General features: G+C 40.2%; 1 protein-coding gene across 9 annotated transcripts in view; it reads left to right on the forward strand.

The window, feature by feature from the left end:
- The window catches only part of MAPKAP1 (MAPK associated protein 1), a 243,471-nt gene that overhangs the window by 80,149 nt on the left and 138,863 nt on the right, over window positions 1-24,459 (forward strand). The window lies entirely within an intron of this gene.

Genomic DNA, 24,459 nt, shown 5'->3' on the forward strand with positions numbered 1-24,459 from the left:
AAGAGTGGCCTTAAAGACCCATGTATAATTATGGGATATGAACAGTTATTTTAATGACTATGTAATTTATATCATGAGGATATAGCATATCTAAAACAGCCTTCAATTAATTAGAAGGGGCTGTTTAATCTACATGTATAAAAGTCTCAATTAAAACATCTTTGCTAAACTTCTTGTCCAGTTTTCTTATATTTTGTATGGTTCAATTGATGAAACATCCTTGAAAATAGTTATTGTGTTGAAGTGGTGAAGCACTGATTAAGGATTTACTGTGTGTCAGGCATATGCTAAGTATTTTGTACATATTATTTCATTTAATCCTCACAGCAGCCCGTGTGTGAAATAGGTAGTGTCACTGGTTTGCACTGGTTCACAGATGTGAAAATTTCTCTGGTGGCTCAGAGGGTAAATCGTCTGCCTGCAATGCGGGAGACCTGGGTTCAATCCCTCGGTCAGGAAGATCCCCCGGAGAAGGAAATGGCAACCCACTCTGGTACTCTTGCCTGGAAAATCCCATGGACAGAGAAGCCTGGTAGGCTACAGTCCATGGGGTCGCAAAGAGCTGGACGCGACTGAGCAACTTCTCTTTCACTTTCAGTCCTCTCTACTGGAGTTAATATGACCTACTTCAGTGTGTCATGAGGATTAAGCAAGATAGTACATGCCCACCTTGAATACGTACTCAAGAAATGGTAGCTGCTATTCTTGTTTTTTTTTATTTCATATTTTAAACAGGTAGTGGTTCTTTTGGTTCAAAAATGTAAAAAGGCATTATACAGTGAAAAGCCTCTCTCTTTTCTGTCCTCCATTCATCTAGTACCTACCCATACCCATTTTACTAGATATTCCAGAGTGTCCATGTACAAATTTGAAAATATATTCTTATTTTTTCACCTTTTACACAAAATGTAACATACTACTAACACTGTTTCAGAGCTTGCTTAATTTACTTCACAATATAACTTGGAAATCTGTCTGTATTAGTGTCCAGAGAATTTTTAGAATTTCTCATTCGTTCCTATTTCTGCATAGTATTCCATTGTTTTGAAATATTATAATTTATTCAGCCAGTTCTCTGTTGATGGAGACTTGAGTTGTTTCTAATATTTTGCTATTATAAACAATGCAGCAATGAATAATCTAGTACAGATGGCATTTTGCAAGTGTGCAGTTATATATGTAGGATAAATTCCAGGAAGCAGAATTGCTGGGTCAAAGGGAATATGCCTTTGCAGTTTTTGTCAGTATTGGCCAAATTGCCCTCCATAGGGGTTGTGACAGTTACACTGCTACCAGCAATATATGAGTGCCTGTTTCCTCATAGCTTCACCACAGAATTTATCAAACGTTTGAATTTTTGCCAGTCTAATAGGTGAAAAGTGAATCTGTGTCATTTTAATTTGCATTTTCCTTATGAGTGAGGTTAAGCTTTTCATTTGCTTAAGAATCTTGGCAGTTTTGTGAACTTCCTAGATGTATTAGATTCTTGATCTGTTTCTAATTTTCTAGGAGTTCTCTATATATTAGGAAGATTAGTCCAGTTTATTGTGTATCTTTGAACTTTGTGAATTTTTTGGACTATACATACATTTTTTTATATAGTGAAATTTCTCATTTTTTTCTTTATAGCTTCTATATTTTGAATTCATTTGTTTGGGGAGGTATTTTTTATATGCTTTGCATATTTCTTAAGTTTTATTCCTAGATATTTGCAGTTATTGCTGTTGTAAGTGGGGTCTTATTTTCTGTTATGTTTCTAATTATGTGTGTGAATGCTGCTGATTTCATGTTAATTTTGTATTCCTTTACCAAATTCTCTGTTTATAGTAGTTTTTCTTTAGTTCTTATAGGATATCCATATATAGGGCTTTCCTGGTGGCTCAGATGGTAAAGTATCCTCCTGCAGTGTGGGAGATCTGGGTTCGATCCCTGGGTTGGGAAAATCCCCTGGAGAAGGGCATGGCAACCTGCTCCAGTGTTCTTGCCTGGAGAATCCTCATGGACAGAGGAGCCTGGCAGCCTACAGTCTATGGGGTAGGGTTGCAAAGCATTAGACACGACTGAACGACAAAGCAGATCCATATATAAGAGTACTATTAATATAGAATAACACAGTGATTTATTTTTACTGCATTCATTTCTGTTTTTCTATATCTGTTCTCTCTTCTTTTAGTGTTGCTGTTATTGTTATCACTGTTACCACTATGACAGTACTTGTCATTAAGCTGAAAGTTGGCATTAAGTAAATGTTAATTCTCTCTTTAAACTACAAAACATAAATATCTAAAATGTAGCTAGTCAGTGTTTATGTCAAGCAGAGAATATTAAGAAACATTTTAATGATTGAGTAAAAGGAGGGGGAAGTTGAAACTGTCCTATACCCTAGAGATCCTTTTCTGCAGTGCTCATAACAGCCTGTGTTAAATAGGGTGGGGCTTCTGTTTTAGTTTTTGCCATGGTTGAAAAGATAATCATTTGAGGTGTGTATATTTTGAGTGATTATGCGTCTTTTCTTTCTTTGAAATCTTTTGGCATTCTTTTTCCTTTCACTCTGGAGAAAAATTAGTGCTTAACAATATACTATAAGATTATATCTTTGTGTTCCGCAAGTAATAACCGTACATTTTATTAAATATAGACTAGAATTTGAATTAGCAGCTGAAATGTTTAAGATTTTTCAGAGCTTCAATTAAACTTGGCAGGGATTTTTTATTTTTTTCCTGCTAACTTCCTGTTTCTTGGTTCATTATAGTCCTGTAATGAGATGTCTCTCGCATTTAAACTTTTGCTTTTGAGAGTTTTGTTTTTGGTAAACTATAGGGAACTAGAAGAATTTGAAGGAGGAAATAGTATGAAGGAAAATTGAGTGTTCTAGCACACAATGCATTTCTATTTCTCTCCCTCCATTCCTCCCTCCCTAAGTCCTTAAAGGAACCGGGGACTGGGAAAGGAACCTGCTTGGGAATAATTGGATTCTTTTCTTCTCCATATAAGCTGAAAAGATGATGAGGCTCCTCATTCATCTGTGAAGCAGAGAAATGAGTTCACTTGCAGCTGTGTCTTAAATTTTTAAAAATTAAATGATTGGATACAGATAAAAATTTAAAGATATAGGCAATATACAGAGTTGTACAATAATCACCCGTGTACCACCCAGCTTGGGAGGAAGAACGTTACTTTTACTGATGTTCTTTCTGAAGTCCACTCTTTATTTTCTTTGCTGTCCTCCCACTTATAGAAGGTGTCTTTAATTCTTTTGCTTCTCCTTATAGCTTTATCCCATATATTTGTATCCCTAAACAATATAAAGTTTTTGAACTTTATATAAATGTATTTATATATAATGACATATGTTGTTGTTTAGTCACTAAGTTGTGTCTGACTCTTCTGTGATTCTGTGGACTATAGCCTACCAGGCTCCTCTGTCCATGGGATTTCCCAGATCTGGAATACTGGAGTGAGTTGCCATTTTTTTCTCCAGGGGATCGTCCCAACCCAGGGATCGAACCCATGTCTCCTGCATTGGCAGGTGGGTTCTTTACCACTGAGTCACCAGGGAAGCCCATAATTACATGTATTTTTAATAAAATTAAACATTATAAATATTTATATTTTTAATAAATACTTAATTATTTTCTAAGTATTCTGTAACTTTTCTCTGAGCATTTGAAAGAAAAAAGAAATTCACCCATGTTCATGCCTATAATTCATTGTACAAGTATGGTTGGTGCAATTTATTTATCTGTTCAGTTGTTGATGAACATTTGGGTTGTTTACAGTTTCTGTTGTGAAAAATAATAATACTTTTTATGAATATTTCACATGTGCGAAAATCAAAAACATTTTTGACCATGAATCACAGATAATAAAAGATACATCTTACATCCTGACCTCGTATATACACACATAAGTAAGTACATGTACACATACAGATGTATGTCGAAACTAAATTTTCATGGAAGAATATTGACCAGAGCCAAGAGCAAAGGCACTATGATATTTTTTATTCTAATCTAATCTCTTCTATTCATTTTAAGAAATGCTGGTCAAAATGGGCTCACTTGATTTCCCAGCCTTCAGGACCATGGTTTGAAAACTCCTGTTCCAGAATACGTGCAGATGTGGAATTACAGGGTTACAGCATGTGGTGCTAGCTCAGTAACGTGTGTGTTCCTGTTTCTCCATTCTCTCTTCTATTCTCATTGTTTGTTTTTCCCAGGTTAATATCACACTATTTTAATTATTTCAGATTTATAACAGTTTCTGATATCAGGTAAATCATGTCCCCTCAAACTCCTTTTTTCTTATTCACAAATGCCTTGTGTATTATGGCCCCTTTATTGCTCTTGCATGATATATCTCTCCATTTATTTAATTGATATAAACTGTCTTTCATAAAATTTTGTAATTTCTCCATAGAAACTTTGTATGTCTTTTGTTAGATTGAATCACACACACTTAATATATTTTGATTCTATTGTCAATATCTTTTAAATCACAGTGTCTCCCTTTTTCTTGTTGTTCAGTCACTCAGTTGTGTCTGACTCTTTGCAAACCCCCAGACTGCAGCGCACCAGACTTCCTGTCCTCTGCCATCTCCCAGAGCTTGCTCAAACTCATGTCCATCGAGTCGGTGATGCCATCCAACCATCTCATCCTCTGTCATCCCCTTCTCCTCCTGCCTTCAGTCTTTCCCAGCATCAGGCTCTTGGCATCAGGTGGCCAAAGTATTGGTGCTTCAGCATCAGTCCTTCCAATGAATATTCAGAGTTGATTTCTTTTAGGATTGATTGGTTTGATCTCCTTGCAGTCCAAGGGACTCTCAAGAGTCTTCTCCAACACCACAGTTCAACACCACAGTTTTTGTTGCTAATGTTTAGAAATAGCAGTTGATTCTTATATACATATTTGATTTCAACAACCCTAATAATCTCTTATTAATCATATTTTATACCTTTTTTTGGTAGTCTGTGGCATCAGTCTTTGCAAATATGATAGTTTTATTGGGCTTCCCTGGTGGCTCAGATGGTAAAGAATCTGCCTGCAATGTGGGAGACCCAGGTTCAATCTCTGGGTTGGGAAGATCCCCTGGAGGAGGGCATGGCAACCCATTCCAGTATTCTTGCCTGGAGAATCCCCATGGACAGAGGAGCCTGGCAGGCTACAGTCTATGGGGTCACAAAGAGTCAGACATGACTGAACCACTGAGTCCATTGTTATAACATTAAACAATGGACTTAGTGGCTCAGTCATGTCCGACTCTTATATAATATATGTTATATGTTAATATATATATTTAGACTGTTCTGTGCAGCTTGTGGGATCTTAGTTCAACCAGGAATTGAACCTGGACCCCAGCAGTGAAAGCAGAGTCTTAATCACTGAATTGCCAGGGAAATTACAGTTTTATTATTACAGTTTTTGTTCCAATCTTTATACTTTTATTTCTTTTTTGACTTTTACTGTTATTTCTTTTTTGCCTTACTGTACTGGCTAAGAGCTCTAATACCATGCTGAAAGAGGCATTCTTCTTCCTGATGTTAAAGGAAATGCTTTCATTGTTTCATCATTAAGAATGACGTTTGTTGTTTGGTAGATGACTTATGTTGATTTAAGAAAGGTCTCTGTTACTCCTAGTTTGCTAAGGTTATTATTTTTTAATTATTGAGTGAATGTTCAATATACAGACTGCATTTTCTATATTTATGTAGACTACCATATTATTTTTCTCCTTTAATTTCTTAATCTGATTAATTGTATTAATTTATTTTCTTTATTTAATTGACTTTGCATTTGATAAGATAAATTCAGCTTTATCAAGTATCCTGATTTTTACCTACAGTGGGATTGGTTGACTCATTTTTTGACTTTTAAGTCTTTGTTTACATTCCGTTCCGTTCCGTCGCTCAGTTGTGTCCGACTCTTTGCGACCCATGGACTGTAGCCTACCAGGCTTCTCCGTCCATGGGATTCTCCAGGCAAGAATACTGGAATGGGTTACCATTTCCTTCTCCAGGGGATCTTCCCGACCCAGGGATCGAACCCGGGTCTTCCGCATTGGAGGCAGACGCTTTAACCTCTGAGCCACCAGGGAAACCCAGACCTGTAGTAATTCTCTCAGATTTTTATATGGATGATTTCTAGTCTTGCAAAGCGATTTAGGAATTGTTCTTTTTCAGTACCACTGATTAGTATGGGTAATATTAGCACTTTATTTTCTTGGGCTCCAAAATCACTGCAGACGGTGACTGTAGCCATCAAATTAAAAATGTTTGTTCCTTGGAAGTAAAGCTGTGACAAACCTAGACATTGTATTAAATAGCAGAGACAGCACTTTGCCGACCAAGGTCCGCCTAGTCAAAGCTATTGGTTTTCCAGTTCAGTTCAGTCGCTCAGTCGTGTCCGACTCTCCGCGACCCCATGAATCACAGCACGCCAGGCCTCCCTGTCCATCACCAACTCCCGGAGTTCACTCAAACTCATGTCCACAGAGTCGGTGATGCCATACAGCCATCTCATTCTCTGTCGTCCCCGGCTCCTCCTACCCCTAACCTTTCCTAGCATCAGAGTCTTTTCCAGTGAGTCAACTTGTCGCATGAGGTGGCCAAAGTATCGCAGTTTCAGCCGTGTACAAATGTGAGGTTGGACCATAAAGAAGTCTGAGCGCTGAAGAATTGATGCTTTTGAAGTGTGGTGCTGGAGAAGACTCTTGAGAGTCTCTTGGACTGTAAGGAGATCAAACCAGTTAATCCTAAATGAAATCAATCCTGAATATTCTTTGGAAAGACTGGCTGAAACTAAAGCTCCAATACTTTGGCCACCTGATGCAAAGAGTCAACTCATTGGAAAAGACCCTGATGCTGGGAAAGATTGAGGGCAGAACAAGAAGGGGGAGACAGAGGATGATGTGGTTGGATAGCATCGTCTGCTCAATGGACATGAGTTTGAGCAAGCTCTGGGAGATAGTGAAGGACGGGGAAGCCTAGAGCACTGCAGTCCGTGGGATATCAAAGAGTTGGACACAACTGAGCAACTGAACAACAGCAATAACATCAACTTAAGCTCTATCTATATTTCAAATGTTTGGTATAACTTGCTGATAAAACTAGTTGTCACAGGTTGGGTTTTCCTGGTAAGCTGACTCTGAAATGGAGATTAGTATGCAAGAAATTTGTCAGAGAGTGCTTTCTGGATCATCATCTGCTAGGAGAAGGGAAGGAAACAGGATAGGGTAGAAGGAACTGGATGGTAGTGCTTACCCCGTGGAGCATTTGAAGTTAGGATGGTCCTTTGGGGTTGTCCCAAGTTGGGTTAAGGGGGCCAGGCCTTAATATTTCTACATTGTCCACGCCAGTCTAGCCTTTGTACTGTTTATGTTTACTAGATTGTGTTAGTTAATATGAATTTACTGGGACCACTCCTTCATCTCTGTGATGGGTTTCTATTTTGCTGGGAAACTTATATAAGAAGGTTCATAGAATAAACTATGTTTTCTCTTCAGTTGTGGAACCAATACATTTGCAGTTTTAGTCATTGTATTTTTCATTTCTAGAAGTCCCATTTTGATCTTTGATCTTTGTCCCAAAGATCTATTTGGTAATTTTTAAAACTTTTCGTTATGAAACATTTAATAACTTTCTTAAGTAATAATAGTTTCGTGATCATCCTTATACCTACCACCTATGCTCATTAACATTTTTTTCTATATTTGCTTTATGTTTTATTTAGCCATTTCAAAATTGCTATTCACTGCTTTTTATTCTAAGTTTTTATTTTGTATTGGGATATGGTCGATTAATAATGTTGTGATAGTTTCTGGTGAACAGTGAAGTGACTCAGCCAAACATGTGCATGGATCCATTTACTTTTAAACATTTCAGCTTGCATCTTCTGAGGAAAGTGACTTTCTCTTACTCATCCACACATCCTGAATAAAATTTTATAGTCTCTTGTTCCTATCCATACTTTTAGTACTTCAGTTTTTCTTTAAACATTTATATTGTGTTTCTGCTCAGTCTGTTAACTCTTATATAATGCCTTCTATGTTTTGTGATTGGGGCCTGTAACAACTCAGTTTTTGCAACTTTTTTTGTGGGGGGCGGTTAGAATTATTTGAGGCATACTGATACCTCCTGAGAGGGTTAGTTTGCTTCTGTCTGGTACCTGGGAGCAGTGTCAATCCAGAAGAACTTTAAATTCTTGGTTTGAGTCTTTCTGGTCCATCAAGTGGAATGAATTTGCTATGAAAATCTTATATGAATATGAATGCCAAGTTGTGGTTATTAAGTCTCAGAAAAAAAATATTTTGGACAGGCATTTTTCCTCATCAGGTGGGGAAGCTTAATTCTAATTTATGCTCACATATATGGGGCTTCCCTGGTGGCTCAGAAGGTAAAGCGTCTGCCTGCAATGCGGGAGACCCAGGTTCAATCCCTGGATCGGGAAGATCCCCTGGAGAAGGAAATGGCAACCCACTCCAGTATTCTTGCCTGGAAAATACCATGGACAGAGGAGCCTGGTAGGCTACAGTCCATGGGGTAGGAAAGAGTAGGACACAACTGAGTGACTTCACTTATAGGGCTTTTGGGTTTCAGCTTTATTATACATTTTGATTGGGCTATCCTGTGTATCCAGCTGACCAAAAAAAAGCAGACACTTAATATCACCTTACTTGGCAAATACCATCACTAAGTCAAAAATTGTCTGTTTCCCTTTCGAGGTTTCCCTTTTCATTTTATTTTTGGGCCTTTGTGAATTCCTTCAACACTTGCCAACCTATTGGGTAAAATAAATATTTTATATTACATATACTTTATCAAAATCTTTAGTTGTTTTATTTTAGGTGGTTGGTTAGGGTACACTGCCTTCTGGCTGAAATAGAAGTCCTTTAGTAAAAGTTTTTTACTGTGTTTTCTTAAATGCTGTGGAAAGAATACATGTTATGGAAGGAAGAGGAAGATAAGAGATAACTTATATGTAAATATATCATTGTTTTTGATTTCATGAAAATGTTGATTCAGGGTATAATACAAGGCTCCCCCTTCAAAAAAGAACTTTAAGACATGTGGTTTTGGAGGAAATTATAATAGGTAAAGATTGTGATCTTTTGAGTCAATCAGACCAGGGTTTCCACCTGAGTTATCTCACTAGCTGTGTGACCTTTAGTAATTTCTTTAACTTCTTAGTTTATTTATCTACAAAGTGGGGTGATGGCAGTTTTAAAGATCAAAAGAGATAATATATGTAGAGGGCTCAACCTCATGCTCGAGTAAATGTTAGCTCATTTTAATTTTTGTTTCTCTCTTTCCAGAAGTATTCATGGTGCTAATACAGAGTGTTAGATGTGAAACATCTCACATTTCACATGTAATCACGTGAAATGGAATATGGGGACCTGGGAGACACAGCCATAAAGGGAAAAACAAGAAAAGTACTTCAAGGGTAGAAGATAGGGAAGGAAACAGTAAACTTGGCAGGAGACCAGAGCCAAGGAGACCCTCTGGCTTCCCTCAGCTTTCCAAGAGCAGGGTCTCTTAAGGATGCTCTCTGCTGTGGCTCTTTCTTTCGTGTTCTGTTCATTTAGTTGTACATCCCTACATCTTCAGGTCAGAGGGAGCTCTTACTTTGTGTCGCCCAACAGAGCTGCCTAGGGTACTTTAGGAAAAGGAAACTTGTTCTCTTCTACAGGGATCTCAAGGGTGGTCAAGGATTTTCGTTCTCACAGTTCAGCAAGTAACCATTTGGTATCCCCAGAGTTCTACAAGTACCTTAAAAGAAAAGAGATACAGCTGCATTCTTCTGAATAGACAATAATCAACAGGAATATTGAAATATATATATATACACACTATGCAGCATCAGCATGTATTAGATAGCATGAAGCTTTTAGATTTTTTTCCCTCCTCCCCTTGGTATGAGTCAGTCCAGTTCTTGTATAACTTTTTCATTAGATCCCACTGTGGAACATCAGAAATAAGAGGGAATTGTGTAGCCCACTTCTGTGTAACCTTTGACTCTAATATTTTTGCATGCCCCAAGACAAGAAAAGTGTGTCTTATTCATTCATTGTCTGTATATATTTCTCTTGGTACTGCTATTGTCACTTTGGTTTTTTAGTAAGGGAAATTGGCTTATTTGAAACGTTTGTGTTAATCCTCTATGGAAATATCAGTTTACAGGAAGGTTAAGGCAGCTCGTTTAGGTTTCTCGAAGAGTCTCTGCTGCAGTTGTCGGAAAGGAAGCCCCAGGGAAGCCCCAGAGCACAAGCTTTGGAAGAGCAGTGGCTGCGCAGAAGACACACTCTAGATGCATTATCAGGTGCTGTCTGGAGAGTAGAAATTACAGTGTGAAGGCGGAAATGCTGATGTCTCCACTTTGCCAGTTTAGCACAAAGATCTTCTTTGTCTTTGGTGAATTTTGGTGCCATAGAGGCGGCTCCAAGAAGCCTTAAATGCAAGTGTGTAATTGTTTTTAGAATCCTGGCTTGAAAGCACGGTGGTTGGGGATTTTCTTGACTTGTATTCTTTTTTTTAAAAGAAAAGGATTCATAGAATCCCCTGTCAGTGCCATTTCCTTTTCTGTGATGATTTGTTCACTCTTACATCAAAGGATGCAGGAAGTAAGGAAGGCATGCATAAATAGATAAATGAACAAACAAACAAATAAAAAGCTTTGCTGTCTTTGTCACATCTTAAAAAGGCTTGACTATAACATAATGGGAACAGAGCTGCTATCTGATTGCAACTTTAGGACTTTTCCTTGAAACTTCGAAGCATGCCTGACTTATTTTTTGTTTTAAATAACACTATGACATGGGAGAAGAAGTACACCATGGTTGCAATGGGACTTTTGAATGTATCCTTATCCTGGTCAGGGTAGATGCCGGCATGGAATACTCTCATCACAGTGCTTGCTTGCCCACTGACATGTCATGTCCATTCTTTGTAAGGCCCAGAAGATGATTTGTAAATTATTTGCTTCTTGCCCCTGTATAGTGTTGTGTTTGTTTCTTTTTTTAACCATCCTAACCATTTTTAAGTGTGCAGTTGAATGGTATTAAATACATTCATGATGTTATATGATCATCACGACCATGTGTCTACATAACACTTTTTTTCTTGTGAAGCTGAAACTTTATACCCATTAAACACAACTCCCCATTCTTCCTTCCCCCCAATTCCTGGCAGCCACCGTTTACTTTCTATCTCTATGATTTTTACTACTCTTAAGTATCTGCAAAATGGCTGTCTGAGGAGGCCTTACAAATAGCTGTGAAAAGAAGAGAAGCGAAAAGCAAAGGAGAAAAGGAAAAATATATCCACCTGAATGCAGAGTTCCAAAGAATAGCAAGGAGAGATAAGAAAGCCTTCCTCAGTGATCAGTGCAGAGAAATAGAGGAAAACAGTAAAATGGGAAAGACTGGAGATCTCTTCAAGAAAGGTAGAGATACCAAGGGAACATTTCATGCAAAGATAGGCACAATAAAGGAAAGAAATGGTATGGACCTAACAGAAGCAGAAGATCTTAAGAAGAGGTGGCAAGAATACACAGAAGAGCTATATAAAAAAGATCTTCACGACCCAGATAATCACAATGGCGTGATCACGCACCTAGAGCCAGACATTCTGGAATGAGAAGTCAAGTGGGCCTTAGGAAGCATCACTGCAAACAAAGCCAGTGGAGCTGATGAAATTCCAGTTGAGCTGTTTCAAATCCTAAAAGATGGTGCTGTGAAAGTGCTACACTCAGTATGCCAGCAAATTTGGAAAACACAGCAGTGGCCACAGGACTGGAAAAGGTCCATTTTCATTCCAATCCCAAAGAAAGGCCATGCCAAAGAACGCTCAAATTACCGCACAGTTGCACTCATCTCACATGCTAGTAAAGTAATGCTCAAAACTCTCCAAGCCAGGCTTCAACAGTACATGAACTGTGAACTTCCAGATGTTCAAGCTGGATTTAGAAAAGACAGAGAAACCAAAGATCAAATTGCCAACATCCATTGGATCATCGAAAAAGCGAGAGAGTTCCAGAAAAACATGTGCTTCATTGACTATGCCAAAGCCTTTGACCATGTGGATCACAATAAACTGTGGAAAATTCTTAAAGAGATGTGAATATCAGAACACCTGACCTGCCTCTTGAGAAATCTGTGTGCAGGTCATGAAGCAGCAGTTAGAACTGGACATGGAACAACCGACTGGTTCCAAATAGGAAAAGGAGTCCGTCAAGGCTGTATATTGTCACCCTGCTCATTTAACTTATATGCAGAGTACATCATGATAAACGTTGGGCTGGATGAAGCACAAGATGGAATCAAGATTGCTGGGAGAAATATCAATAACCTCAGATATGCAGATGACACTACCCTTATGGCAGAAAGTGAAGAGGAACTCAAAAGCCTCTTGATGAAAGTGAAAGAGAGTGAAAAAGTTGGCTTAAAACTCAACATTCAGAAAACGAAGATCATGGCATCTGGTTCCATCACTTCATGGCAAATAGATGGGGAAATAGCGGAAACAGTGAGAGACTTTATATTTGGGGGCTCCAAAATCACTGTGGATGGCTACTGCAGCCATGAAATTAAAAGACGCTTGCTCCTTGGAAGAAAAGTTATGACCAACCTAGACAGCATATTGAAAAGCAGAGATATTACTTTGCCAACAAAGATCCGTCTAGTCAAGGCTATGGTTTTTCCCGTGGTCATGTATGGATGTGAGAGTTGGACTGTGAAGAAAGCTGATCGCCAAAGAATTGATGCTTTTGAACTGTGGTGATGGAGAAGACTCTGGAGAGTCCCTTGGACTGCAAGGAGATCCAACCAGTCCATCCTAAAGGAGATCAGTCCTGGGTGTTCATCGGAAGGACTGGTGTTGAAGCTGAAACTCCAGTACTTTAGCCACCTGATGCGAAGAGCTGACTCATTTTAAAAGACCCTGATGCTGGGAAAGATTGAAGGCAGGAGGAGAAGGGAACAACAGAAGATGAGATGGTTGGATGACATCATCAACTCAATGGACATGGGTTTGCGTAAACTCCAGGAGTTGGTGATGGACAGGGAGGCCTGGCGTGCTGCAGACCATGAGGTCGCAAAGAGTTGGGCACAACTGAGCACTGAACTGACTAACTGACTGACTGAAGTATCTTATGTAAGTAGAATCATACAGTCTTTTTGTGTCTGGCTTATTTCATTTAGCATAAATAGCCTCGAGGTTCATCCATGTTGTAGCATATTGTAGGGTTCCCTTATTTTTTAAAGCTTAATAGCATCCCGTTGTAGGTGTATATCACATTTTGCTTATCCATTCATCTGTCAGTGGACACTTGAATTGCTTCCATTATTAGCTGTTGTAAATAATGCTGCTGTAACATGAGTGTACACACATTCCATCAAGACCCTGCTCTCCATTCTTTTGGGTGTACACCCAGAAGAGGAATTGCTGGGTCATTTTGTAATTCTAATTTTTAATTTTTTGAAGAGCTTCCATATTGTTCTCTACAGTTGTGGTACCATTTTAGATTTTCACCAACAGTGCACAGGTTTACCAGTTTCTCCACATCCTTGCCAACTCTTGCTGTTTCTTGGTTTTTGTTTTGATAGTAGTCATTCTGATGAGCATGAGGTGGTATCTCGTTGTAGTCCTGATTTACATTTCCCTACTCATTAGTGATGTTGAGCATCTCTTCATGTGCGTATTGAACATTTGTATATATAACTTTGGAGAAATATTTATTCCAGTCATTTGCCCACCCATACAGTTTTATGAAAAGTAAAAGAAATAGCTTTGCAGGGTGGCCATGCAATTATTAGTGACAAGTAAGAACTCAGGCTTTGGAGTTAGAAAGCTCCCATCTTCACCAGCCACATGATATTTTGGGCAACTTACTTCATTTCTCCAAGCTTCCATTTCATCTAAAATGAGAATAGTTGAGTCTGTGTCATTACGTTGTTTGGGATTACATAAACTAATATTACAGATGTCAAATATATGGTCTAATATTTGATCTATAGTAAGAGTTTGATACATAGTAGCTGCTGTATTGCTGGAATCATGAGCCAGTCATAAAAACACACTATATATCTTTGTTGTCTTCCTTCATTGATAGGAGTATAATTCATTCCATTTTTGAAAATTTTCTGTTGATTTTTCAGTTCATGCTGCTTGTCTCAGTCACTATAATGTTAGGAGAAACTACATGGAATTGAAAATCTTGTGCATCATAAATGATTATCAGAATTTCATGTGATGTAACCTAATGTAATGGAAACTATTTGAGTGTCTAATCTATGCCAGAGTATCTAGTATGCTATTTTATTCATTCTTCCTAGGTTCCCTATAAAGTGTATATTGTTTTCTCCATTTTGGGCTGGGGAAACTAGGACTTAGGAGGTGAACAGATTTGCTTTCGTCTGCACAACTTTAAATAGTTAAGCCGGAATTCAGACTCCGCTCTGCAAAATCCAAAGTTCATTCATTTTCTTTCTCGTTTCTGCCACCTGAACAGTCTCATCTGAGACTATCTGTGAGACACCCCTCCCCTGTCTCTGTGCCCAGTGAAGATGAGAGTTAGAGAAAAACTACACCATTTCTTCTTAGTTGCCAGTGATGGGTTTTCTTCGACGCAGTGAACATCATGTTCTGTGTTCCTGTACAGTGTGTGTGCCTTTGTCTGTCTTTTTCACATTTGAAACACAGCATCTGCAGTGTTGGCTGCAGTCACCTAAGCTCTGCCTTCATCCCATTTCTCACTGCTGTCACCATCTCCATTTATTGAACTTCTCTTCTGGGCAGGGAATGTGCTAGATGCTTTATCCACAGTATCTCAGTGTCCCTATAATTCTAGAGAGTAGGGGCTAAAATCCTTTACAGGTTGGAAGGAGACTGAGGCTAAATGGAATTATATGATTTAGCTGAGGATGCAGGTATGTCTTGTTTCAGGGTCCTTGTCTTTTCTGCAGCACTTCATTTCCTCCTCCCATTCTTAGAGAGGTTCTCGTGGAAGGGGTGTGAAGAGAGCCTTTTCTGCGGAGAGTCCACAGCCCACCTGGGTGTGTTCAGTTCAGTTCAGTTGCTCAGTTGTGTCCGACTCTCCGTGACCCCATGAATCACAGCACGCCAGGCCTCCCTGTCCATCACCAACTCCCGGAGTTCACTCAAACTCATGTCCAAAGACTCGGTGATGCCATCCAGCCATCTCATTCTCTGTCATCCCCTTCTCCTCCCGCCCCCAACATTTCCTAGCATCAGAGTCTTTTCCAGTGAGTCAACTCGTCTCATGAGGTGGCCAAAGTGTTGGAGTTTCAGCTTCAGCATCAGTCCTTCCAATGAACACCCAGGATTGATCTCCTTTAGAATGGACTGGTTGGATCTCCTTGCAGTCCAAGGGACTCTCAAGAGTCTTCTCCAGCACCACAGTTCAAAAGCATCAATTCTTCGGCAATCAGCTTTCTTCACAGTCCAACTCTCACATCCATACATGACCACGGGAAAAACCATAGCCTTGACTAGACGGACCTTGGTTGGCAAAGTAATGTCTCTGCTTTTTAATATACTATCAAGGTTGGTCATAACTTTTCTTCCAAGGAGTAAGCGTCTTTTAATTTCATGGCTGCAATCAGCATCTGCAGTGATTTTGGAGCCCCAAAAAATAAAGTCTGACACTGTTTCCACTGTTTTTCCATCTATTTCCCATGAAGTGATGGGACCAGATGCCATGATCTTTGTTTTCTGAATATTGAGCTTCAAGCCAACATTTTCACTCTCCTCTTTCACTTTCATCAAGAGGCTTTTGAGTTCCTCTTCACTTTCTGCCATAAGGGTAGTGTCATCTGCATATCTGAGGTTATTGATATTTCTTCCGGCAATTTTGATTCCAGTTTGTGCTTCTTCCAGCCCAGCATTCCTCATGATGTACTCTGCATATAAGTTAAATAAAGAGGGTGACAATATACAACCTTGATGTACTCCTTTTCCTATCTGGAACCAGTCTGTTGTTCCATGTACAGTTCTGACTGTTGCTTCTTGACCTGCATACAGGTTTCTCAAGAGGCAGGTCAGGTGGTCTGGTATTCCCATCTCTTTCAGAATTTTCCAGTTTATTGTGATCCACAGTCAAAGGCTTTGGCATAGTCAATAAAGCCGAAATAGATGTTTTTCTTGAACTCTCTTGCTTTCTTCATGATCCAGCAGATGTTGGCAATTTGATCTCTGGTGCCTCTGCCTTTTCTAAAACCAGCTTGAACAACTGGGAGTTAACGGTTCACGTATTGCTGAAGACTGGCTTGGAGAATTTTGAGCATGACTTTACTAGCGTGTGAGATGAGTGCAATTGTGCGGTAGTTTGAGCATTCTTTGGCATTGCCTTTCTTTGGGATTGGAATGAAGACTGACCTTTTCCAGTCCTGTGGCCACTGCTGAGTTTTCCAAGTTTGCTGGCATATTGAGTGCAGCACTTTCACAGCATCATCTTTCAAGATTTGAAATAGCTCAACTGGAATTCCATCACCTCCACTAGCTTTGTTCGTAGTCATGCTTTCTAAGGCCCACTTGACTTCACATTCCAAGATGTCTGGCTCTAGGTCAGTGATCACGTTATCGTGACTATCTTGGTCGTGAAGGTCTTTTTTGTACAGTTCTTCTGTGTATTCTTGCCATCTCTTCTTAATATCTTCTGCTTCTGTTAGGTCCATACCATTTCTGTCCTTTATCGAGCCCATCTTTGCATGAAATGTTCCCTTGGTATCTCTAATTTTCTTGAAGAGATCTCTTGTTTTTCCTATTCTGTTGTTTTCCTCTATTTCTTTGCATTGATCACTGAGGAAGGCTTTCTTATCTCTCCTTGCTATTCTTTGGAACTCTGCATTCAGATGCTTATATCTTTCCTTTTCTCCTTTGCTTTTTGCTTCTTTTCACAGCTATTTGTAAGGCCTCCTCCGACAGCCATTTTGCTTTTTTGCATTTCTTTTCCATGGGGATGGTCTTGGTCCCTGTCTCCTGTACAATGTCACGAACCTCTGTCCAGAGTTCATCAGGCACTCTATCTATCAGATCTAGTCCCTTAAATCTATTTCTCACTTCCACTGTATAATCGTAAGGGATTTGATTTAGGTCATATCTGAATGGTCTAGTGGTTTTTCCTACTTTCTTCAATTTAAGTCTGAATTTGGCAATAAACAGTTCATGATCTGAGCCATAGCCAGCTCCTGGTCTTGTTTTTGCTAACTGTATAGAGCTTCTCCATCTTTGGCTGCAAAGAATATAATCAATCTGATTTCGGTGTTGACCATCTGGTGATGTCCATGTGTAGAGTCTCCTCTTGTGTTGTTGGAAGAGGGTGTTTGCTATGACCAGTGCGTTCTCTTGACAAAACTCTATTAGCCTTTGCCCTGCTTCATTCCGTGCTCCAAGGCCACATTTGCCTGTTACTCCAGTTGTTTCTTGACTTTCTACTTTTGCATTCCAGTCCCCTATAATGAAAAGGACATCTTTTTTGGGTGTTAGTTCTAAAAGGTCTTGTAGGTCTTCATAGAACCGTTCAACTTCGGCTTCTTCAGCGTTACTGGTTGGGGCATAGGCCTGGATTACTGTAATATTGAATGGTTTCCCTTGGAAACGAACAGAAATTATTCTGTCGTTTTTAAGATGGATCCAAGTACTGCATTTCGGACTCTTCTGTTGACCACGATGGCTACTCCATTTCTTCTAAGGGATTCCTGCCCACAGTAGTAGATATAATGGTCATCTGAGTTAAATTCACCCATTCCAGTCCATTTTAATTCACTGATTCCTAGAATGTCTATGTTCACTCTTGCCATCTCCTGTTTGACCACTTCCAATTTGCCTTGATTCATGGACCTAACATTCCAGGTTCCTATGCAATATTGCTCTTTACAGCACCGGACCTTGCCTCTATCATCGGTCACACCCACAGCTGGGTATTGGTTTTGCTTTTGCTCCATCCCTTCATTCCTTCTAGAGTTATTTCTCCACTGAGCTCCAGTAGCATACTGGGCACCTACCGACCTGGGGAATTCCTCATTCAGTATCCTGTCATTTTGCCCTTTGATACTGTTCATGGGGTTCTCAAGGCAAGTATACTGAAGTGGTTTGCCGTTCCCTTCTCCAGTGGACCACTTTCGGCTGTGGTCCATGTGATCAGATCGACTAGTTTCCTGTGATTATGATTTCAGTTGTCTGCCCCCTGATGCCCCCTCACAATACCTACCGTCTTATTTGGGTTTCTCTTACCTTGGGCGTGGGGTATCTCTTCACAGCCGCTCCAAGAAAGTGCAGCCGCAGCACCTTACCTTGGACGAGGGGTATCTCCTCAAGGCCGCCCCTCCTGACCTTGAACATTAGCCCTGCTAAATTCCGCCCTTTCTTTCCCCACTCCTTTTCCCTTAGAAAAAGGCCTTTTCCTTTCCCTCTCCTCCTTTTCTTTCCCTTCCTCTTTCCCTCCCACCTTCCCAGCCCTTTTCCTTGCTTTCTTTCTATCTTTTCTTTTTCTCTTCATTCTGTTCCTCTCCTTTCCTTTCCTCATTCCCTCCCTCCCTCTCCTCCTTCCTTCCTAATGAAGTTTAAATACCAAGATTAGGAAACTACTTAATGTATTTCCTAAAGGAAATTGGATTCTTTAGATATCCCCATTTGATTTTTTTCTGACACTAAAAATTATCTCCCAAGTTTAATTTGCTTTCAGAGGAATTATCATCTTTTAAAACATACTACTAAAACAAGCTAGATTGAATTCCTATTAGTTTCAAAAAGGGTGACCTTCTTCTCAGATTTTGAATAGTATCTTTTAAATAATAGGATTTGGGCATAATTGCTTAATATCTAAGTTCAGTGTAACGACCTAACACGTTTGAGTTCTAAGAAAAGCCTATTTGGCCTTGCACCCTACTTACTCCTAAACTGGATAACTGGGGCCAACTTTCTTAGTCACTTCATGAACTGTGTTGGTGAAACCTCTTCTCTTAGCAGCTGGAAGTTGCCCTTTATTCCTTTATTTCATTGTTTCCTTTAGGGTGAGGAAGAATAATTAAGGAGAACATCTTTTCTGAGCAGCTGGGATCAAGTTCCAGCTGACTGCGGCACCTGTGAAGATGGCACCTCTGCCTCTGGGTGGCAGGGTAGGGTGCCAGCCAGGGCTCCTGCAACAGTGGGCTCCAAAGTACAGACACACGGCCATGCCACACCACACCAACCCTGCCCTTCTGCGGGTTTCAGATGGCAGGAACACCAGTGAATGCAAAGTGTCTGTTTGAGACTAATTAGAGGAATGATTTGTGAAACGGTGGCTATTTATTTAATTAATCACCAGCACAAAGCCATAAAACCCATATTTTAAAAATCCCTGTTAGTTTGCCATGTGGTTAATAGATTGGGGCACATTAAAAAGTGACATGGTGATGTATTAAAAACGTTCCACCTAAGGTTCCTTCAGGAAGGAGCGGAAGCTGTCTGCTTTCAGATGCTGAAGAGTAACATGCTAAGAGTTGACCTGTCTGAGGTTTTAATATTTGTAAAGGCATTTATCTTTTGAATAGCGTCTTCATTAGGACATCTCCTTTTGGAATATTTCAAAATATAAAAATGTTTGCAGAGTAATTTTAAAATTAATTTTGTTGCAGGTTCTCTTCACAATGAGGAACTGTATTTTCCCGTTAAATTATACTGTGTTTGCTAAGCATAACCATATCTCTTATACATAGGTCATTGTTTTCTATTTTTGGGTGGGAGAGTCATTTATTGATATAATAAATGCCGTAGCATTTTTGTTACAGCTGTCAGAATTGCATTTGTTCTGCGTGTGTGTGTGTGTAGTTTTTAATCAAATGGTCACAGAGATAGTTGCTATACTTGGTCAGTCTCAGGTCAGGTGAATTGTCATTTTTGGATAGTAAGAATAAAGATAGAGTTAGATGACACTGGCATTCAAAATGAGAAGAAATGGCTTAGATTCCAACAAATGATAGTGGTTTTTACGTATAGAAATTTCTACTTGGTTTTCAATGTACATAAATGTGTATATGTATAGGCCATCTTGCATTTTATTAATAACTATTTGATGCTAATCTTGGTATGGTTGTGATCCACTCTTTATTTTAAAGAAAAAAAATCATTCTGAATGATCAGTGTGTTCCTACTAAACAATCACTCCAAATTTTTTAAGAAAATGTGTTGTTTAGGTGGATGCTTGTAAGGAAATTGTCCAGCCCTTAGGATTGTGTTTCTCTGCTGTGTTGTATAATTACCTGCTCAGTTAGAAGGGGAGCAGGAATAAAACATGAGTATGTTAATGCAGCCTGGAGCTGATGTGGTGGTAATGATTACAATGCAGATAAAGCATTTCTCATAACTGCCGTTGCCTACTGGAGCCTTTGAAACATCTGGACCTTTAATTGAAAAATAGTATGGTGCTGTGCAAGGCAGACATGCTAAGTGAAGTCACTAATTTAAAATACAAAAATATAATTGATAAAGTGTTTTATTTACATTGTATTTAAATATTCATACTTTGTTATGCTTTGTATAACTGGGAATTACTGGGTTAAATTTTCATGAACATAGACAGTTTAAATGAGATAAATTAAGTGAAAATGTTAATGGAATTTTACACTGGAACCAGAAAGCAGTTTGCTCCTGGAGGGTGTGTATGTGTTTCTCCTGGGGTCTTCCTTTAGGAAAGCAAATAGGTTATGGTCTTATTCTTTGGGTTTAGCATTTTAGAACTAACCATCAGTTGGTAACACCGTTGCATTTCATTCATGTTATTGCTATCATATCTTGTTACTTAGTTTTTAAAAAATGAAACATTTCTTGGCATAATGGTAAATGGCTCTAATGGCAACATTATCGCCCAATAAACCAAAGCCCTGGGCAGGTTATCAGAGCTGCCCAGGAGAGTAGAAGAGCTGGTGAAGGGCGTGCAATTAACCTTTGTCCTGCATTCGCAGCAGGGGAACTGACCTAGCAGCCTTCCGAGGAAATCCAATTTAATTTAAAATGAATTTGAAAAGACAAATTAGCCATATCTATTTTAATAAGATAAAATCCCGATTCTCCCTGTGTCTGGTTTAGTTAGGACCTCAGAGGAGATTGGACTGACTACGACTGAGGATGAACAGGAGGGAAATAACACCAGGTAGCTGAGGAAAAACCCTGGGACCAGGGTGGCTTGTCAGTTCCTGCAAGTGATCAGGTCTCGTGCTGCCTGTTTCCGCAGAGAATTGCAACCTGAGACGGGCCTTTGTCTTGTCAGACCTTTGGCTTGTGTTGGAGCTTGTGCCATGTTGATGTCATAGGCAGCTTGCCTGCCTCTCCAAGGACCAAATTGTTATTTTCTTCCTTTGTCATTATTCTTGCACATTTGGGTACTACCACCTGGGTAACCGCATTTGGTACGATTGCACCTCACAATTACTGATGAGGCTGTTAACCCAAGAGTGAGGATTCTCTGGGGCCTATAGGTTGGTACTTGACCACTGCATTTTGAGAACTGAAGCAGAGGGTTCTGCCTCCTCTTCAGGGAGCTGGTGTTCCCTCATGTTTTTATTCTCTGAAACATAGAGAGGGTTTATTGAGCCCTTCTGTGTACCCAGCAGCAAGGAAGTCTGTAATCGTTTCTGCCTTATGCCTACTCACAAGAGGGAACTGCTCTGGAAGCTGTTACCTTGGTGTCCTTCTCCAGGACCAGCAGTCCCTGGCAGAGCTGCAAATGCATATGATGGGCAGAGCGGAAGGCCAGGAGTAATTCTGACCTTCCCAGCACTTCTCAGCCAGAGGGATGTTTCTGACTCAGACTGCGACCCTCAGTTCTGAAACAGTGGCCACAATACGAGCCAACAACCTCTGTGATCTTTCCTAGATACTCAGGCCTCCCCATGAGTTCTTCAGGACTCGGATTCACCAAGAGGGGAGAGTTTTAGGATGGAACAGATCTGGGTTAGAATCTTGATTGCCACCTCCACACCGTCCCATCAACCACTCCCAATTGAGAGATTTGGAACAGCCTACCATGTTTCCCAAGGTTGTATATTGTCACCCTGCTTATTTAACTTATATGCAGAGTACATCATGAGGAGCGCTGGGCTGGAAGAAGCACAAGCTGGAATCAAGAAATTAAAAGACGCTTACTCCTTGGAAGTAAAGTTACAAACAACCTAGATAGTATATTAAAAAACAGAGACATTACTTTGCCAACAAAGGTCCGTCTAGTCAAGGCTATGGTTTTTCCAGTGGTCGTGTATGGATGTGAGAGTTGGACTGTGAAGAAAGCTGATCGCCGAAGAATTGATGCTTTTGAACTGTGGTGCTGGAGAAGACTCTTGAGAGTCCCTTGGACTGCAAGGAGATCCAACCAGTCCATTCTAAAGATCAATCCTGGGTGTTCATTGAAAGGACTGATGCTGAAGCTGAAACTCCAATACTTTGGCCACCTCATGCGACGGGTTGACTCACTGGAAAAGATTCTGATGCTGGGAGGGATTGGGGGTGGGAGGAGAAGGGGACGACAGAGAATGAGATGGCTGGATGGCATCACCGAGTCTGTGGACATGAGTTTGAGTGAACTCCGGGAGTTGGTGATGGACAGGGAGGCCTGGCGTGCTGTGATTCATGGGTTCCCAAAGAGTCGGACATGACTGAGTGACTGAACTGAACTGAACCGAACCGAACCATGTTGCCCCAGTGGTGCTAGTGGTAAAGAATCCGACTGGCAGTGCAGGAGACCCAAGAGACATTGGTTCTATCCATGGGTTGGGAAGATCCCCTGGAGGAGGGCTGGCAACCCATTCCAGTATTCTTGCCTGGATAATCCCATGGACAGAGGAGCCTGGCAGGCTATGGTCCATAGGGTCACAAAGAGTCAGACACAACTGAAGCGACTTCAGTTCAGTTGCTCATTGTGTCCGACTCTTTGTGACCCCATGAACCGCAGCACACCAGGCCTCCCTGTCCATCACCAACTCCCAGAGTTTACCCAAACTTATGTCCATTGAGTCGGTGATGCCATCTAACCATCTCACCCTCTGTCATCCCCTTCTCCTCCTGCCCTCAATCTTTCCAACATCAGGGTCTTTTCAAAGGAGTCAACTCTTCTCATCAGGTGGCCAAAATACTGGAGTTTCAGCTTTAACATCAGTCCTTCCAATGAACACCCTTAGCATGCACCTAATGAACCTCTCACTCCTCAGTTTTAAGAGGCAGTGAGCAATCCTCATAGGAATGTTGCGCACGTTAGATAAGATAATGCATGAGAAGTAATTAGACCCCGGTTTTGTTGTTCTTTAGACAGGCCTTTGTTGACAAAGTAATGTTTCTGGTTTTTAATATGCTGTCTAACTTTTCTTCCAAGGAGCAAGTGTCTTAATTTCATGGCTGCAGTCACCATTTGCAGTGATTTTGGAACCCCCAAAAATAAAGTCACTGTTTCCACTGTTTCCCCATCTATTTGCCATGAAGTGATGGGACCAGATACCATGATCTTAGTTTTCTGAATGTTGAGTTTTAAGCCAACTTTTTCACTCTCCTCTTTCACTTTCATCAAGAGGCTCTTTAGTTCTTCTTCACTTTCTGCCGTAAGTGTGGTGTCATCTGCATATCTGAGGTTATTGACATTTCTCCCAGCAATCTTGATTCCAGCTTGTGCTTCTTCCAGCCCAGCGTTTCTCATGTTGTACTCTGCATGTAAGTTAAATAACAGGATGACAATATACAGCCTTGACGTACTCCTTTTCCTATTGGAACCAGTCTGTTGTTCCATGTCCACTTCTGACTGGACCTCTGTACAGGTCCAGTATGCTTCCTGACCTGCATAAAGATTTCTCACGAGGCAGGTGGATGGTCTGGTGTTCCCATCTCTTTAAGAATTTTCCACAGTTTGTGGTGATCCACACAATCAAAGGCTTTGGCATAGTCAATAAAGCAGAAGTAGATGTTTTTCTGGAATTCTCTCACTTTTTCGATGATCCCAGTGGATGTTGGCAATTTGATCTCTGGTTCCTCTGCCTTTTCTGAATCGAACTTAAACATCTGTAAGTTCATGGTTCATGTACTGTTGAAGCGTGGCTTGGAGAATTTTGAGCATTACTTTGCTAGCGTGTGAGACGAGTGCAATCGTGCAGTAGTCTGAGCATTTGCCTTTCTTTGAGATTGGAATGAAAACTGACCTTTTTCAGTTCTGTGGCCACTGTTGAGTTTTCCAAATTTGTTGTCATATTGAGTGCAGCACTTTCACCGCATCATGTTTTAGGATTTGAAATAGCTTAACTGAAATTCTGTCACCTCCACTGGCTTTGTTTGTGGTGATGCTTCCTAAGGCCCACTTGACTTCTCATTCCAGGGTGTCTGGCTCTAGGTGAGTGATCACACCATTGTGATTATCAGGGTCATGAAAATCTTTTTTGTATAGTTCTTCTGTGTATTCTTGCCACCTCTTCTTAATATCTTCTGCTTC

This window comes from Moschus berezovskii, chromosome 11 (genome assembly GCF_049115385.1).
Source record: "Moschus berezovskii isolate FMDL1 chromosome 11, NW_MosBer_1.0, whole genome shotgun sequence".
NCBI classification, from domain to species: domain Eukaryota; kingdom Metazoa; phylum Chordata; class Mammalia; order Artiodactyla; family Moschidae; genus Moschus; species Moschus berezovskii.